Source organism: Onychostruthus taczanowskii, unplaced genomic scaffold (assembly GCF_017590055.1).
Source record: "Onychostruthus taczanowskii isolate IOZ18803 unplaced genomic scaffold, ASM1759005v1 scaffold22, whole genome shotgun sequence".
In the NCBI taxonomy this organism is placed as follows: domain Eukaryota; kingdom Metazoa; phylum Chordata; class Aves; order Passeriformes; family Passeridae; genus Onychostruthus; species Onychostruthus taczanowskii.
Genome location: NW_024499462.1, coordinates 3,527,988 through 3,544,866, shown reverse-complemented (window position 1 = coordinate 3,544,866; position 16,879 = coordinate 3,527,988). Strand labels below are relative to the sequence as shown.

Below are 16,879 nucleotides of genomic sequence, written 5' to 3'. Positions count from 1 at the left end.
TTTTGAAAGAATTCAATTAACAATAGTGAGTTGGCATCACTGTGAGCTTTGTCATGTGTTCAAACTTACACGTGAAAAAATACATAAGAACATGTGGTGATGCAAAACATGGCCTTTAATCAAATGGACAGGTTCAATTAATCAAATAAACCTTCCTTTAGCCTGGCTGTGCTTTTTGAGGGTATTTGTTATTATACATTAAAAAATATTTGCATTTTAAATTTGTATTAGTAGTCAACTGATTGCCCAGAGGGGCACAGTAGTGTATTATTTTTGATGATGCTTATATTTTAGCTTATCAGTACACAATGAAGTTAAAATTAGCACGCTGGAAAAATTCCTTTACAATTTCAGCGGTATTTTGACTCTGGTGATGTGGGATAATTGCTTTCCATGTTGCTTTTAAGTAGCCATATTATAAAATGACTTCTCTTGACATGGATGCAAATATTTGGAAATTATTCTTGTCATTTACAAGGTGGGTTAAAATTCCAACTATGATGAAATAGGTGTAAAAACTGTCAGTACAAAGGTAGAGCAGAACTTCAGCATTACTATGTTAGGGTGGGGGTTTTGTGTTAGGTAATCAGATCAATGGGTGGTTAGCACTTCTTAATTGCTAAAATCGATTTTAATGAGGCTTTGATTAAGTAATTCTTGTGTAAACTTGAATCATGAATCTTAGAAGGTTTCAGACTAGCTTAAAGGAAAGGTGTTTGTGTTTCCTGAAGACTCCTTTCTGGGTGGGTGAGATCATCATGCACTGTCCCAGCCGCAGGGCGGGGGTTGCCCTGGCAGGCTCTGAGGCAGCACCATCTCTGCTGAGGGTACCAGCACCTCTGGGCAATGGTAGGAGTGGATTTCAGGGAATGAATTTGGTGATGATCCATCCAAGCAACAAGTGCCATCTGCAGCTACAACTGTCACAAAACCCTGCACGACAATCTTTAACTCCTCTATGGCCTTTTCTTACCTATGATGCCACTTCACTTTAATCCATCTGTTTTGTATTCTCAGCTACATGGCAGAGAGCTTTTAATTTGTCCAGCTACACTCCAACACCCAAGAAAATCAATACTTATATTCTGTTAGAGTTCATTTTTGATAGGGTGATGCATTGTTCTTCAATAAGTAAAAGTTTAAGGTATTGAAGCTGCACATACAAATTTATGGCATTATTTGCACTTATTTTATCTGTTAAAATGTGAGGAGAGGTGAACTCAGCAGAGTCTTCAAGTTCTTTTGCTGTAACTTTGTATTATTTAGTAATTCTTATGCATAAAAGAGATCATTACTTCTATTTTGCAGTCCCTTACATGAACAGTTTTTTGGGCTGCCATGGTTTGGTGTGTGTGGCTGTGGCAGGAGCACACCTGGGATCACTTGCTCTGCAGTGCATCTGCTCAGGGAATGGGAGATAACTGGGAAATCCATGTGCTGAAAATAGAGAGTAAATTTGTGCTGAAAGTTTGGCTGCTGTCCTGTTATGTAGACTGGTGTCTTACAGGGAAAAAAAAAAAAAAGAAAGGCCACTGCAGGCACACCACAGCCCAAAGCTGGATCTGATCCTGACTCTGAGCTGAGTGCAACTAATGTCTAAGAAGTTTTCCTTTACCTCCAGGAATAAAAGCCTGTTCTTTTGGAACAGGACACTCTAAATTGTAATGGCCAGATTTGCCCAAATAACAAGAACTACGGTGTTCCAAGAGCTTAATTACAGCATTATCTCCTTTTGCAAATGAACGCTTTGAAAGAAGTCAGTGAAATGACTTGCTTCAACAGAATTGATTTGCTTCCACTGAAATGGCTTTAGCTCAGCGAGTATGTGTGCCGAAAAAATTACCTACAGAATAAAAGCCCAGCACCCCCAGGAGAAGATCTGATTCTTTAAAAGAGATACAGCTACAACAAATAAAATCAGTGCTGTAATGGATATCCTTTTAGGGAAACCACAGTGTGTGTTTTCCAGAGAAATCTTATAGCGATGGGTTGTAAAGTCATTGGAATTTTTTTTCTCTAGCACAGGCAATTATACAGTGTTCTCAATCAAGTTTCCTTTTTGATCTTTAACTGCAGTTATTTCCAAATGACCCTGTCATTTCCTGTGTAGAATAAAATCAGACAAGAAAAGGGAAATGACTCAAAACTCAGATTATGCATACAATATCTGTGGTCGTGCCACTTAACAAAATCTAAGTTATTTAAATATAGCACATAATTAGTGGAGCTTCACAGTCTGATTAATATTCTGCATTTGATGCAGCTAGCATAATAAAGCCACCTCTGTAAAACACAGACAGTGTTCAACTCTTAAAAAAAAGGTAACAAATGCTAGGCTAATTTAAATATATATTTTTTTTTTGCACTGGCTAAAGCCTTTAAACCTCAAACTGCCTAAGGTGATCATATTGCCTAGGAAAAAAAAAAAGTTAAAACAGAAAGACATGAATGCTTGGTTAGATGATAAAACACACATCACACTTCTAACCTACTTTGACAGTATTTAAAATTTAAAACTTGCCTTTCTAGCTATCAAATCCCTTACTTCTCCTTCATTCCAGATCTACAAAGACCTATATATTATGTATGCATGAATACCTGTTAGAAAACATGATGGTACAAGGAATTGCTGAGAAGTGTTAAGATTGCCAAGTAAATTCATTGCTTTTTTTTCCTGTTACTATTATGAGCAGTTCCCCCCATTTAGAATGATTACAGAAGAAGCTGTGCTTTAGCTGTTCTGTGGCTGTGATCCAAAATGAAATGCAAGCAGTGCTACCATACCAGAGTTCTTCAGGAATATTGCTGCTAAAGATACTGGTTTTTTCCCCTTCTGCCTGTTTTGGACATTTTGCTCTCTAGCTGTGATTTAGTGCACCTATATTAGCTCGCAATTTCAAGGAAAGCAAAAGGAGTACAGACTAAATATTGATGTTCAGGGAGTCAATGGAGCAATTCCTATTAACACGTCAGATCTTAGAACAAAGGTTTAAATTGTTAATACATGAATTGTGTAGAAGTTTTTATTCTTTTCTATTTCTACATTTAGTTAATTTATTTTGCTTTGATAGGATGACATATTACACAATATCTTGCAATTTTTTTTCTCTCATTTACCAATTGTACCTTATACTGCAGTTCATGGTTTTTGCTGCTCTCTGTTGTGTATTTTTGGATAGTATGAGGCTAAGGTCTTTTGGGATTATGTCTGCTTTGAAACATTTCCTAATAAAAATAATGTGGTTGGTAAATCTAGTTTTATTCCTAGTTGCTTTAGCCAGCCTGATGGAGTAATCTACTATTTTATGGCCCAGATGACTAGCTAAGTTTGACTTCTTGAAATAGTAGTGTACAATGTAATTTTCTTTAGAGATGTCATAGTGGGTCAGGTTGCAATAAAAATATCAAAGATTAAATTTAATGGCAGTGCAGATTCAGTATTATAGCAGTCACTAGATATCATCCTCTGTACTTAGAGTTCCAAACTAGTTTCCATTAATGCTTTCATTCTATGTACTCCCTACTTTCTGAAGCATTAAGGATTTGGACTGTGTCTGGTCCTTATCCAGTTATGGGTTGGGTTGGGATTTTTTTTTAAGTTTGAACAAAATCCCTTCTTTGTTTGAATTTAAGGAGGTGGATAGGAAGAATATGCTTTTTGAAAGCTAATAAAGCTTTTTTTTCTTCTGATGGCAAAAGCCCTAAAATCTGGGACTTGACTTTGATTCGTAATCCTCATTAGGTGTTGCATATTTAGGTTGGTTAATCAGTCATTGTTCAAACGATTTTTCTCCATGACTTCTTGAGAACTGCGTTTTAGAGATGTATGAAACCAGAACATTTCCATAAGCATATCAGTTCACACTACAGAAACTCATTCCCCAGCTAATGGAGTGCTTTTCAAAGCCTGGAGGTTTCAGATATTTTTAGTGCCTAAAAACCAGTGATTTGATGTTTTGTAGCTTTGTTTTCTAAATATCACCATGGCAAAGACATCAAGAAGAGCATAGGACTGGAAGGGATGTCTTCAATTGTCAGCTCTCATGCTGCTTTCTCTTAGGGAAACATTCATAATCCTCTTCAGAAACCTATCAAGCTCCAGTTTAAAAAGTTAATTTTTTTTTTTTTTTTTTTTTTTTTTTTTTTTTTTTTGTCTTTGCTCCTTCAGTTAGGAAGTACCCTAATGCCTGGTTTCTGTAATTGTTACAAAACTCCAATTTCTGGTCTGCGTGTGTTCATGACAAGCTTATGTGCATTTGTCCTTGTGACAATTTGTGCCAGTATTGACCTTTAGCTCTTGTTCCATCCCCAGTGTTTATAGTGCATAAAGAGACAGCAATCTTGTTGTCAGCCTTCATTCAGCTAGACTAGAAAAACCAGCCTTCTCTAATCTTTGCTGTAAAGGTGGACTTTGATACACCTGTGCTTACATCCATACCCGCTTCTTGTCATTCTGTTGGCCTTCTTCTATAATTGTTCCACTTTAAATCGGTTTTGTTAGAACATAAGTGACCAAAACTGACTTTATATTGTTGCTGAGATAAAGCAAGGCCTTGTAAAATATCAATAGTGCTTTCTTTTCGTCTGCTGGGAGTAGCCTACATGATAGGTCCTAGAAGCATTTCATACCTGTATCGTGTGGCTATCTCATTGTGCATCTGCTATTCTAGTTCTCCTTTGTTATTGTATTTTCTAGCTGAGGTACTCCCAGTGCACTATAGGCTTTAAAAAAAATATGTCCCCACAATGTCACCTCCCAATTTGTCATTGAATACAAGAGTGAATAGACTTCAAGGGTGTTCAGTCCCATCTGTGTGGTATTCCTGCGCACTCATAAATTGATCATGTCTATCACTTTGCTTTTGTCTAGAAAATTATTTATTTAATAAACTATGAAATTAGTCTGGCATCATGTATCTTTGATAAGTTGATGTTGTGTTAGATTCCATTTCTCTTTCATTTCCATGGTCTTATTTAGTTTTTCCTTCAAAACATGTTCCTCAAGCCTTTGCTGCTATGAAGATCAAAACCACAGCTTCAGGAGTAGGTTCATTATTTTCTGATTGTGGATGTTTAAGACTGGTACTTGGTCTTTTGATGTCTGAGAGGAAATTTTTGATGCCCGTTACAGCAGTATACATACCCAAGTCCAGGTTAGTGAAGTAAGCAGCTGGAGAGCCAGTGGGTTTTGGACAAAATTCACAGATAACCAGCCCTTTGATCTTGAGGCTTGCTATGGCTGTAACCAAAGATCTTGAAGGACTTGTGATTAGTCTGAATGAAAAGTGGAGTCTGTTGGACTTGTATGCAGTGCTACTTCAAATATTTAAGCATCCGTTGTCTAGTAGAAACAGCCTTTGTTTTCCAAAGATTGTGTTGGTATACTCATTTATCGGTAGGGCAGCTACAATGATGTTTAGCAGTACATGTAGGTCACATGCTGATGGTCTTCTAATGAACTTTTAACATTCCTGAGTTTTGGTAGCTGAACTGCTCTGCCCTAAGAGCTGGTGAGAGCTCCAGAGAGCTGGTGGAATTCATAAGCCAGTGCTGAGTACTTTTACAATGCTTTAGAGAATGATTAACAAAACGTTTTTTGAATTATTTTCTTAGGAAACATGAAATACAAAACAAGCCTGCTTTTTAACTCAGTAACATGCGTGAAGTCACGAAAGAAAAGAATTCAGGCAGGACAAGTGCCAAATAGCTGACATGGGCTGTGCCTTCAGTGTGCTGAGCATCATGGTTCTGACCCAGCCAGAGCTTCAACAAGCGCCTCTTCTTAACATTTTGGGAGCTTTAATTTCAATGGACCTGTTCACACACACAGAATTAAACTGAGAAGTGACTGGGGTCACATTGCTCAGCACCCTGGAGGATGAAAAACTAAAGATACTAGAGAAAAAAAAATGAGGCTCATGATCACTTTTTAGTTCAGTTGTACAACTGACAAAGCATCGCATTTTTTGACTGTATGATGTTAGAGAGAAGGAAAAAAAAGCTTGAATTCTTGGCAGGAAAACAATTCTGGAACTATGCAGGAATTAATATATACACAGATGTGCTCTATGAGGTTTTTAATAATTTGTTTAGAAAGTGACTTGATTTCCATATGTATGGAATCGTGTGTGTGTTTGTATGTATGTGTTTGAATGTATGTAAGCATACATAGTTGTGATAAGAGCAGTGATGACTTGTTTATTTACTGCAATGCAGGTCAGGTAGGAACTGTAGGCTTTGACTGGAAGGATAGTCAGTACATTAATGACAGCTTGTTTCTGCTATTCATCAGAATGTTCTATGACCCAAATGATGAAGTGCTCTATCAGAAGACTACAGCACATTTAAAAATGGTTATCAATCAAGATGTAAATTTTAATAGAAGACATTGAGATTGGCAGAAATGTATTGACTTGGAGAAATTTTTAGGTGGTTAAACAAAGTAGCTGAAGACAGACTATTAGGATATGAATTTTGTTTTACTTTTCTAGTATTCCAGAATAGCTCACTCTGTTAATGCCTTTTATGAATTCTACTTGTTTAACTTGACCAGCATGAAAAAAAAGTACTTGGAGCTGAGCAAAGATCAGTAATTTTGTTTCATAGGAGAATCTGATAATTTTGCAGTTTGATTTAATTCCAGTTTAAAACGAAAAAATAAACACTTAACAGAATTGCTATTCTTACATGTCTGTGTTTAAACTCCCTGACACAAAAGCAGTGCTTTTGAAGATAATTTCAGAGCCCCAGCTCCATCATGGTGCCCTACAGCGTAGTTGGCTCTGCTGGAGCATGACCAAAATGATCTAGGGGTCCTCAGCTTGTCATAGGGCATGTTGCTGGGGGGACAGGAATTTAGAAAATAGGATTCTTTATCAGCCAGTGTGGCAAACCATTGGAAGGGCTTTGTACGTAAGCTGGTGAGAGCCAGGTAGGTCGCTGCTGGCACACTGGCAGAAAGTTATTTGCACAATAACTCAACTTTAGAAAGTTCAAAGAACGTAACTTGAAAGGAATCTACTTAAAAAATAGAGGTACATTTTATTTTGAGTCCAATGCATTATGTCTGCTGCAGTACAGTGCTGTTTTCAGTGTTAGTCTTCCATGTAATGTAGCAGGGATCAAGGAGTTATTCAAGAATGTGCCACATTTTGTTTATATTTTGGTGGTTCAAATTTAGCTGCCTTTTTTAAAGTTGTTTGCCAGCAGGTACCATTTTGGTGCCTCTACAGTTTGACTTAGTGGAGGCTGGTTTTCCGGAGCAGATGCCTTATTTCCAAGATTTCCTGCATTATTTTTGGTAATTGGCAGACAGAAATCCATGACCTTAAAGTACAATTAACAACTGTTTTGTACCCATTACCTTTATCTGCAGCTTTTCATCATCTTGAAAATCAAATTGTATTCAGAAAAGTATTGGTGGAATGGGCAAGTGATGTGATATTTCATGGGCATGTATCCCCACGGGTGAATATTTAAGTATCAAATTCATACATCTTGTGACCTTATGTTATGAATAACATGTTGACCTTATTCATATAAATAAATAGCATGACATTTCTTTACCATGATGATTTATAATCAATATACATTTTAATAAATTTTCTTCTGTTTAGTTGATGTTATGAGGACAAATGTAATCCAAGTCTAAATAACAGACAAGTTTTGCAATCCTTTAAAGTTCCTTTTTAAAATTCACCAGAAAGTCTGTGTCTTCTAATACAACCTTGAATTTTACAACTTGTCATGAGATACAACATAAAGTATTTTTACTGAACATTGAATCTGATGTATTTGAATATTAATTCATAAAACATTATTTTGATTTCCTGTAAATATGCTAACCTCAGCAAAATATAGTGTTACTCATCAGAAAGCTAAGTTTTATAGGATGTCTGGTTGGTATTTGAGGTAACTTATATTGCTACTTAGGTTTACATTTAATAAACCTTAGCTAAGAAAATTGTTTAAATTTCAAAGGAAAGATAATAAATAAAATGAGGGCATCGAATATTAATGTGAACTGTGCCTTTATTTTGTTAAAGCATTCAAAGTTAAATAGTGGTGGTCTGTTAACAATCTAGGGCTATTTGGCAAGTCTCTAAACTTACTCAATAATCAAAACATAAAAGGACAATGGAAACTTTTCACAATAAAAGAAAAAGGAGTTGAGTACAGAAACCAAACAAATTATTCTCTGCTTTTTCTTGGTAAGGAGGTGAACTTTATAGGAAGGGCAGCAAGCTCTGTGTTAGGGTTGCCTTTTCCTGCCTTTGTTATAAATTACATCTGTCTGTGAAGAATCCTCTCCAGTTACTTCGTGGTTCATGGCTACGGGGGAGGTGTGCATGTCTATTTGGAATGGGGCAGAGAGAGACAGATTGTGGGGGAGTCTTTTCATTTTACTGGTTTGTTTTTCACTGAGGAAATGGTAATTCTAAGCATTAACTTGCCTTGCTTACTAAATATACAGATGGATAAAATTCCTAAGGATCCAGCTGTGTAAATAGAATATTAACAAAACAACTGTTTTCTTCAGCATTTGTATTATTTGTTCTTTGAAGCTTGTTAGACTTTTGGAAGACTTCAGCACCATTTAGGTTCAGTGTAATCATTCAAAATGTTTTTATTAGGGCTTAAATGAGGAAAACATTTGGCAAAGGGATGGAGTTTATCCAAAGCATAATGCTTGATTCTTTCATGAGAGTCTGAATACACTGCAACAATATTGTAAGGCACCAGAAATATGGGAATAAGCTGCCAAATGGTACTGGAAGGAGAGCCATAAACATACCCAATATGTTGGGTGTAGTGTGCTCTCCATGCCCTCCTTCCCCTGCCCCTGGTGGGCATCCAAAGAGATCAGGCTGAGGTAGCCCAGGTGTGGCAGTGCAGGGTTCTGGCCCCTTTCTCTCCTGTCTGCACAGTTTCTTTCACCATTTGATCCTAAGGCTGGAGTCATTTGCAGGCTGCTAGCGACAGAGCAAGGTGGAAATTCTGTCCTTCTAATTCTGTCCTTCTGTCCCCTACTTCAGCGTGGGCTGATGGCCAGCTCCCACCAGCTCCAGCCCACTGAGCCTCATTCTCTCCTCTTCTGATTTGGGAAATAGGCTCCCATCTGCCTCTTTCATCAGTCTTAGCTAACCTTGTGCTGCCTGAGTCTCCCACAAATCCACTGTGTTTCTGTGGAAGCTGAGACTTCATTATGTGTTTTGAGCACTCAGAAAACATCAAATAGGTAGAATATCTCCTCAGGGCAAGCTTGAAAACACAGCAGCTGTAGCCTTTTGCTGTTCTTCACAGTTAAGATTATTATCTAAAGTATTTTTTGGTTTGGCTTACCACGTGCACTGTTGAAAATTTGGTAGTGAACTCATCCTGAATCTCCTCTTGGCCAACTTAAAGCAAAGAGAAGAAATACTTAATTGTTTACACTTAATGTTTGCTTTTTCCTACTTGTTGGAGTGGGCAGACTGTTTGGCTGACCTTAGGATGCTTATATGGTGAATGTTCAGGTTTTTGGTTTTTGGGGGTTTTTTTAGGCTGATTTTATCGTCATATTTTGTCCTCTGACTGCAAAGCCTATGTCAGAGCCCGTGTAGGTTCTGCAGGGTTACATTGCAGATAGTGTTGTGTCCAGGATAATACCTAAACAAATATAGATGTTTTTGGCTGAAGTACCTCAACATTCTGCTTTCCAATTTTATGAGAAATGGTCCTTTTGACTTTTCGGTTGGTTCTACAAGAATCCCACAGTATTGTAAATATAGCAGAAAATATTGTTACTATTCCCACAGAACAGGTCATTCTGCATGAATTGTATGCTGATACACGTATGACTATTTCTTTAGTATTAGAATTCCTGTGCTTGATGTGTTGTTTCATCATTCAAATAATACTAGGTAAGGAAAAATATCTCCTGTGCACTTGCACTGTCGTTTATTTTCACTGTGCATATCAAATTTGGCTTGTGAACACAATCTAAGGAAATGGCATAGATTGTAAGTGATGAAGATGAATGTTGCATGCTTCATTTATAGGAAGGGCATCCAAATATGGTCTCAGAGTTGTGAGAGCATCCTGTGCTTGAAACGTCTTGAATTTTGCATCGATCAAGGCTGTGGACAAGTTTCAGCATTAACAGGCTGGAATTCAGGTCTCTTTCTAGATTTACTGGATATTGTGTTTTGTGAAAAGATTGCAATACATTGCAACCAATGCATATAGTACTCTTATATAATAAAATGGAAGAGTGCTATGGATGTTCCTTAGAGATCATTCTACTTTGAATATCTGCTTTACGTTCTCTCAGCATTTTTCTTAGCACTCATTTTATATTCATGGTGTCCATTTATCATTTTTGTCTCTATCTGTTATACATTTAGGATCTTACTGATTTTCTTTTGTTCTAAGAAAGATATTGTGCCAGCTTTTTGTATTCCTTAGGAATTAGGATGTAGTTAAAGACTTACATTTGGAGAAATGTTAAATTACCTGTAATGGTCAGATTTCCAATGAAGTATTGAAAAGTTTTACTCTCACAATAGACTATTTTCAGATTTTAGTGTTACTGTTGTCTTGGCAGGTCTAGATTAAAAGAAAGTGAGGGCTAGAGCCTAGGTAGCTGACTTTGGGGAGGGGAGGGGGTGGGAGGGGATGGTTGGTTTTTTGTGTGGCTTTTTTTTTCCTCTCTTTTTTTTTTTTTAAATAATCCTACCATTGGTCCCTGCGGTGGAATTTCTAAAAATGTCATTATGTTCTGTCGATTTTGAGAATGACCCCTTGAGTTTATTGATACTGCATGCATAGAACTGTGCACTGAACTGTTCATTTCTGTTTAATAATCATTTTGTTTGAGAAATCAAGAAATTGTCAAGGTGGAAATAAGGAGCCAAATGTTACTTAGTTTGCCATGACACAGATTTTATCTTTTGTCCTTCCTCCTTGCTTGCAAATAGAGCTATCTGAATTACTGAATGTAAAGTTAATATCCTTTTCTTTGCAACCCTAACACGGCCAAACACAATAGGAGTAGTTAAAGACAGGATTTCAGTCTTATCTCTGTGTTTCTGAACTACTGCTGGTTTGTCTTCAGTTCCTACTCTTGTTATTCATACTGGTTTTATTGCAGTATATTTAATTGTCTCTTTGTTCTGATCAATCCTCAGTTAAATGGGTAAATAATAAAAGAAAGAAGGTACATAATCAAATTACCAGCAGTAATTGGTCAGTCCAAGCATTACTGGAACTTTACAGTGGGTGGAAAAAACAGGGCTTTGGTATCAGAGTCAAGAAGGCCAAGCCTTTAAAACTGACAACATAAATACATTGCTACATTGGCACATCTTTGTGAATTTAAATTACAAATTATTGTGCATAATCAGAATCAGAGCAACTGGAAAATCATACAGCATGGATAGACTTTATTAATTTTGGATACAAATGGAAGACATTAGACAAGCTTAGAAATCTGACAGACTAGGAGAATCTTAATATTTGACAAGTATAAGATAAAATGAGAATTTGTCTCCTGGATTGCTGGGGTTTTTTCTTTCTTTCATAGTAGTGGAAACATTACAAAAACTAATAAGCAGCAAACCATATGCATTAGAATAAAATGTAGTAGTCTGTGGTAAGGAAGCTTATTTGGGTAATGGAAAAGTTTAAAGGTTATACATTAAATCGTCAGCAGAGCATTGGATGTTACACAGGGGACTGAGTTGCTCTGGGAATTGGGAATTAAGGCCTAAAGTTTTTCAGAGCTTGATTGCCATTTTAGTACATTTACAGCTTTGCAGACCATAACGTGAGTTGCTTTTGTTTCATTTTGTAGTGAACCAATGCAATTAAGAAGACAAATCTGCTTTCTTCCTTAACATTTATCTGTTAACATACTAGCAATTTTAGTAGCAAAATAAATTGCTTAATCAGATAGGTACCAATAACTCTAACCTATACAGACATACAGAATTTGATTTTTTTAAATTTTCATTTTCTCCTTCCACCGAATCAATTGGAGAAGAATGGACAAAGAGCAAAGAAAGGGTAGCATGACTTAACAAACTAAACCCTGCTCTGTGGAATTCAGTTACATAAAAGGTCATTTTTATAGATTTGTGCTACTTAGAGGATTCTGCCTGTCAAATCTGATAAGATCAGTATGGTGGGGAAAAATTAAAGCTGCTCATGAAGAGTACACTAAACTTGACCAATGCTACAATAAATAGTTGTGTTTCAGCAGGGTATTGCAGCTTCATGTTTACCTGGCTTTCGGGTTGACTTTGTCAACTACTTCTCAATTAAGATCCAATTTACTCAGGCTGCATAAAATCTTCGATGTGACACTAGTGTGCTCCGGAACTCTGTCTTCAGGGAACAGTAATTTCTATTCATCAAAGACATCTTGAATTTGAAAATTAAAGAATTTGGGATGGTGACTTTTAGACAAATTTTTCATGCGATCGTGCATGAGAAGGCTTGTAATGTCTGTCCTTCTGTTGCTGTTGTCAGGTATAAATTTTGAGTGAGCTGCTAAGATTTACTGTTTAATTCGTGTTTTCTCAATCCACTGTGCCCCAAGTAATTTCAGGGGAACTGCCAGCACTGCATAGAACGTAAACACTACATTACCATGGTGTGTAATGTGGGCCTCAGACTGAAAACTATTACATTGAAAATACTCTCTCTAAAATGCAAACATCCCATATTTACAGCTGTAGAAAATACTGCTACAACTTTGTGATGTGTGGGTGTGTATGTGTATGTGTAAGTAGAGTAGAAAGTGCTGTATTGGTTCATCCTCTAGGTCATTCCCAAATAAGACTTCATTTGAAAACATTTTAACTAATTGTGCTTTGTATTTTCTGTAGTGACTTAAGGAGCCTAGTTAGTTTTCAGCATTAAGAGGAGGTTGCTGCAGTATATCTGCAATATAACGGGAATTATATTTGTTAATGTACTTTGGGAGCATTTAAATTCTAATCACGCAGACGAAAGGAAATTTCAAGTGATGGCAAGTAAATTTAAATTACACAACAGTAAAGACTTTCATACCTTTGAAAATATTTCAGCACTGGCTTTTTTTTTCACTTGCTTTGATTATCCATGATCACAGCAGCAGAATTCTATTGCTGTTGCCATAATTTCTGAAGCATAACTGTGCTAACATGAAATATGTATATATAGGTACATTTGCCAACTTGTTTTAATTTTGTCGTTGGCTTTCCACCTCATATGTTGGGAGGGGCTGCTGATCAGTGCAGTGGCTGAAGGAGAATGCAGAATTGTTGCAGGAGAAAATGAAGATAAGCAGGCAACATTTGCAGAAAAAGTAGGCACTTTTGCTGTGGTTTCAGGATCAAGAAAATAAAACCTGTCTCTGTGACCTCTGGGAGCCCTTTGTGGCCATGCAGGTGTTAGTGGCGCACAAGCACTGTGTAAAGCAGGATTTTTATGCCACATAAAATAGTCAGCTTTGTCCTTGTTGAACAATCCTCTGGATCAGATCTCACAAGCTATGTATGTCCAGTAATCTAATGGATATAGCTTGGCTTCTCCTGCAAGCTGGATCTTGGCTAAGGTAGGAAAATGCTATACAAGATATGTAGTGACTGTGGAAGGGGAGGACAATTCTTTCCAAGGAAGTATTTTCCTATCCTTCTCAAGCTCAATGTCCTCCTACCATGAGTCTTTTCACCTCTTCAGCAACACCTGCTTATTGTAAAAAAGAGAGGAAAGAACTAAGCACCACTATGACCAAAAATAGAATTCACCAATTTTTTTTCTGTGTTTAACCTCTGTTTTTTTAATCATATGCACAGCAAGAAAAAGGGGATCTTCTCTAGCAACTTGTGAACTATGAAGCTGTGCAATTTTTTAGCTAGAATCATGCTATCATTTGGAAGTAAACACTAGACCTGTAGATATTTAATTATTTACTAAATTTTGAGTTATGCTATTCTTTTAATTATGTTAATCAGGCAGGCTCCAACATTGCAAGCCTTAGGGCTTGAAGTGCAATTTCAATGCTTTGTAATAAATTTGCTGAAGTTTGGAAAAAGATTAAATGGCTCAGTATTAAACATTTGCTTGATTTAAATTTTACTAACCCATGCACTTTATAACTCATATTCTTTCAGTGCAATGTACAGCCCCAGCAGAACAACCATAATAGTAATTGTGAGTAAGTGTTCCTTTTGTACACAGGTTTTGCTCATAGACTTGATGAGTAAAGGCCTGGCTACTGAGGGAATGGTAAAGATGTATTGTGCCTTGCACTTCAAGGTCATTGGTTCAAGCACACATCATTAAAGGCAGAAACTTAACATCTGACAGGTACTTCAAAACATACATTAAATGACTTAGTGGTGTCAGTGGAGACCAGGAAAGGAAACAACCAGTTCAGTTACAAGAAAAAGGGTAGGAATAATGCACACCTCCAAAAAGGGGGAGGAATCAGGAGATTCCCAATATACCCCTGTCTTCTCCTGCATGCAGTCCCAAGGGCTTTAGTCTTTCTTCAGTCTGGAAAGGTTGTAGCCACCCTGCTTGTTCTCATTTGATGGCATGAACTTAATTGAGTTGAGCTGGGTAAATACTTAGGTGGAAAAGGATCCAAGGAAAATGCAGGTAGAAGATGGTTTGATGATGAATAGTGAACCTGGTTTGGTGCTGCACAACAGGCTCTTTGAAGGGAGCTGCCACACTGATATTCTGGCCACTGGTCATTACCTCAGGCATATAAATCACAGGCAGAGAACTGTTGGGCATGGTGTCCTCATGACTGCCTTCAAGTGGGTAATTACAGCCTGCCAATGGTAATTCCCCAGAAAAGTTAATCGCATGAGGTGCTCTTTCTTTTGATCAGTTGTGCGGTGTGATTGTTGCTTAAGGCTTATTTAAAGAAGTAGCTGCTTTTCAGTGATGTGATTCCTTTATGTGAGACCTTTATGAACGTTAGGTGTGTTTAGAGGAAAGAGTTTGTGGAACATGGCAGTGACTTTTTTATTAGCCATTTAATATTTAGTTGTCAAAAGGAAGTAAATTGTTTCTGTCTGCTCTAAAATGTGCATTCTTTTCCCTGCAGCTTTCCCCCTTCCTTTGGTCTTGTTGTTGTTATTGTTTGCTTTGAAATCTGGGTTGACACTGGACCCAGGATGTCTTTACTTAATGTATACATAGGACTTAGTGAAAGAAATTGTTTCAGCCTTTATAGAAGAGCCCTGTGACATTTCCTCTGTGGTACCTTTATTCAGGAACAGACCAAAGAGGGAGGGGGGATCAAAAAAAAAACTTCACCTAAGTAGTTCCTTTATTAATAAGCCCCCTTCAGAACATTTTGTGAGTAAGAAGGAAAATAAGGTGAGAAAAACTAGAGAAGGAGAAACTCAAGCTCCTAGACAAATGAATTTCCAGAAAAAAAAAATGGAGATATGCAACCCTGGCTTGGTTTGGTTTGTTTCTCTTGCCCTTTAGCTCTTGTTACTTGTAGAACATAAAGTTTTTATACCTTTGGAAGATGTTTTAGTCACAGGTTTTTTATAGTTTTAATATGAGTATACATTGAAAATACCTAGTAATATTTTACATTTAATGTGGGACTTTCTTTTTATTCTTAACACTTCACTGAAGCAGAAAGCATTTTGGAAGAGCTCTTACTCATCTGAGCCACTGAATTAGTCTAATGTCGCAGTTGTTAATTGATGGGTGGTTTCACTTAGTTGTAATGGGGAAAAGCCAGTGGAAGATTTTGCAATGGAATTTTATGAATGAAATTGTAGTTTACTGTTAAGTAAGTATGCAATGCTCAATGAAATGATCTCTGAAACTTTGGTAAATATTTTATTCAATAACCTTAGCCTATGGTTTGTTGGTTTTTTTGGTTTTTTTTGTTGTTTTGTTGTTGTTTTTTGGTTTGTTTGTTTGTTTGTTTTTTAATGAGGAGAGTGAAGTTCTAACTGTCTTTTTAAAATTTAAAATGTCAAAAGCTTCTGTATAAAAAATATATTTTGACCTCTAGGTATTCAAGCATTGCAAGAGTAGTATTTCTTTTCATAAAGGATTCTATCTAAATCCACATAATAACTTTTTTTTTTTTGTAAGTAGACCAGGGGGAAAACATGCATAGGATATGTCAGTTCTTTTCTGAAAGAAAACAAGATAATTAATCCCTCACTTGCACCCTGTTTATTTTTACTCCAAACTCGAATAGAAAACTTTTTTGACATAAAAAGTAGTTAGGTCTAAACTTGTTGTCGTCTCTGTTAGAAAATTACATCACTTCTAAGTAATTTTTAAAAAAAATTCTTCAATCTCAAGTTATGGCAACCTGTGATATTTAGTTGGAGGATCTTTAGGATTTAAAAGAAAAACAACAGAACTTTTATATTTCAAAATATTAGTGCATCAGCTTTATTGGAAAAAGCTGAAATTGTTCAAATGATCTCAGTAAAATAATTTGGACTACGATTCCCGGAATGCTCATGAAGCTGACATATCTACATGTTCTCAAAAAGTCATAATCCATCATTCTGATGCTAGATCGATGGATTATGACTTTCTGATGTCAGATCTGTGAATTAAGGCTTTTTTGAGTACAGCCTGCTATCCAATTATTGCCCCTATTCATATATTATAAATCATTATTCCTTCACCAGGTAGTCAGCAGTTTCTATTTCCTGAAGTTTCAGAGCCTTCTTTTTTTAGCCATTGTGGCACTGCCATTGAGCAATCAAAAATGGAGAGCGCTGACCTGAAAAATAAAGCTTCTATCACAGCAAATTGTTGAGGGAGCAACAGTCGTTTCTAATTCTTCTAGTTTCTGTTGAAACAAATCTTATCCCCTTCCTGCACAAACAAGCAATATAATAAATTAGTACAA

General features: G+C 36.6%; 1 protein-coding gene across 1 annotated transcript in view; it reads left to right on the top strand.

The window, feature by feature from the left end:
• CABCOCO1 (ciliary associated calcium binding coiled-coil 1) overlaps positions 1-16,879 on the top strand; it is a 51,413-nt gene that overhangs the window by 18,041 nt on the left and 16,493 nt on the right. The gene's annotated exons all lie outside the window — the stretch shown is intronic.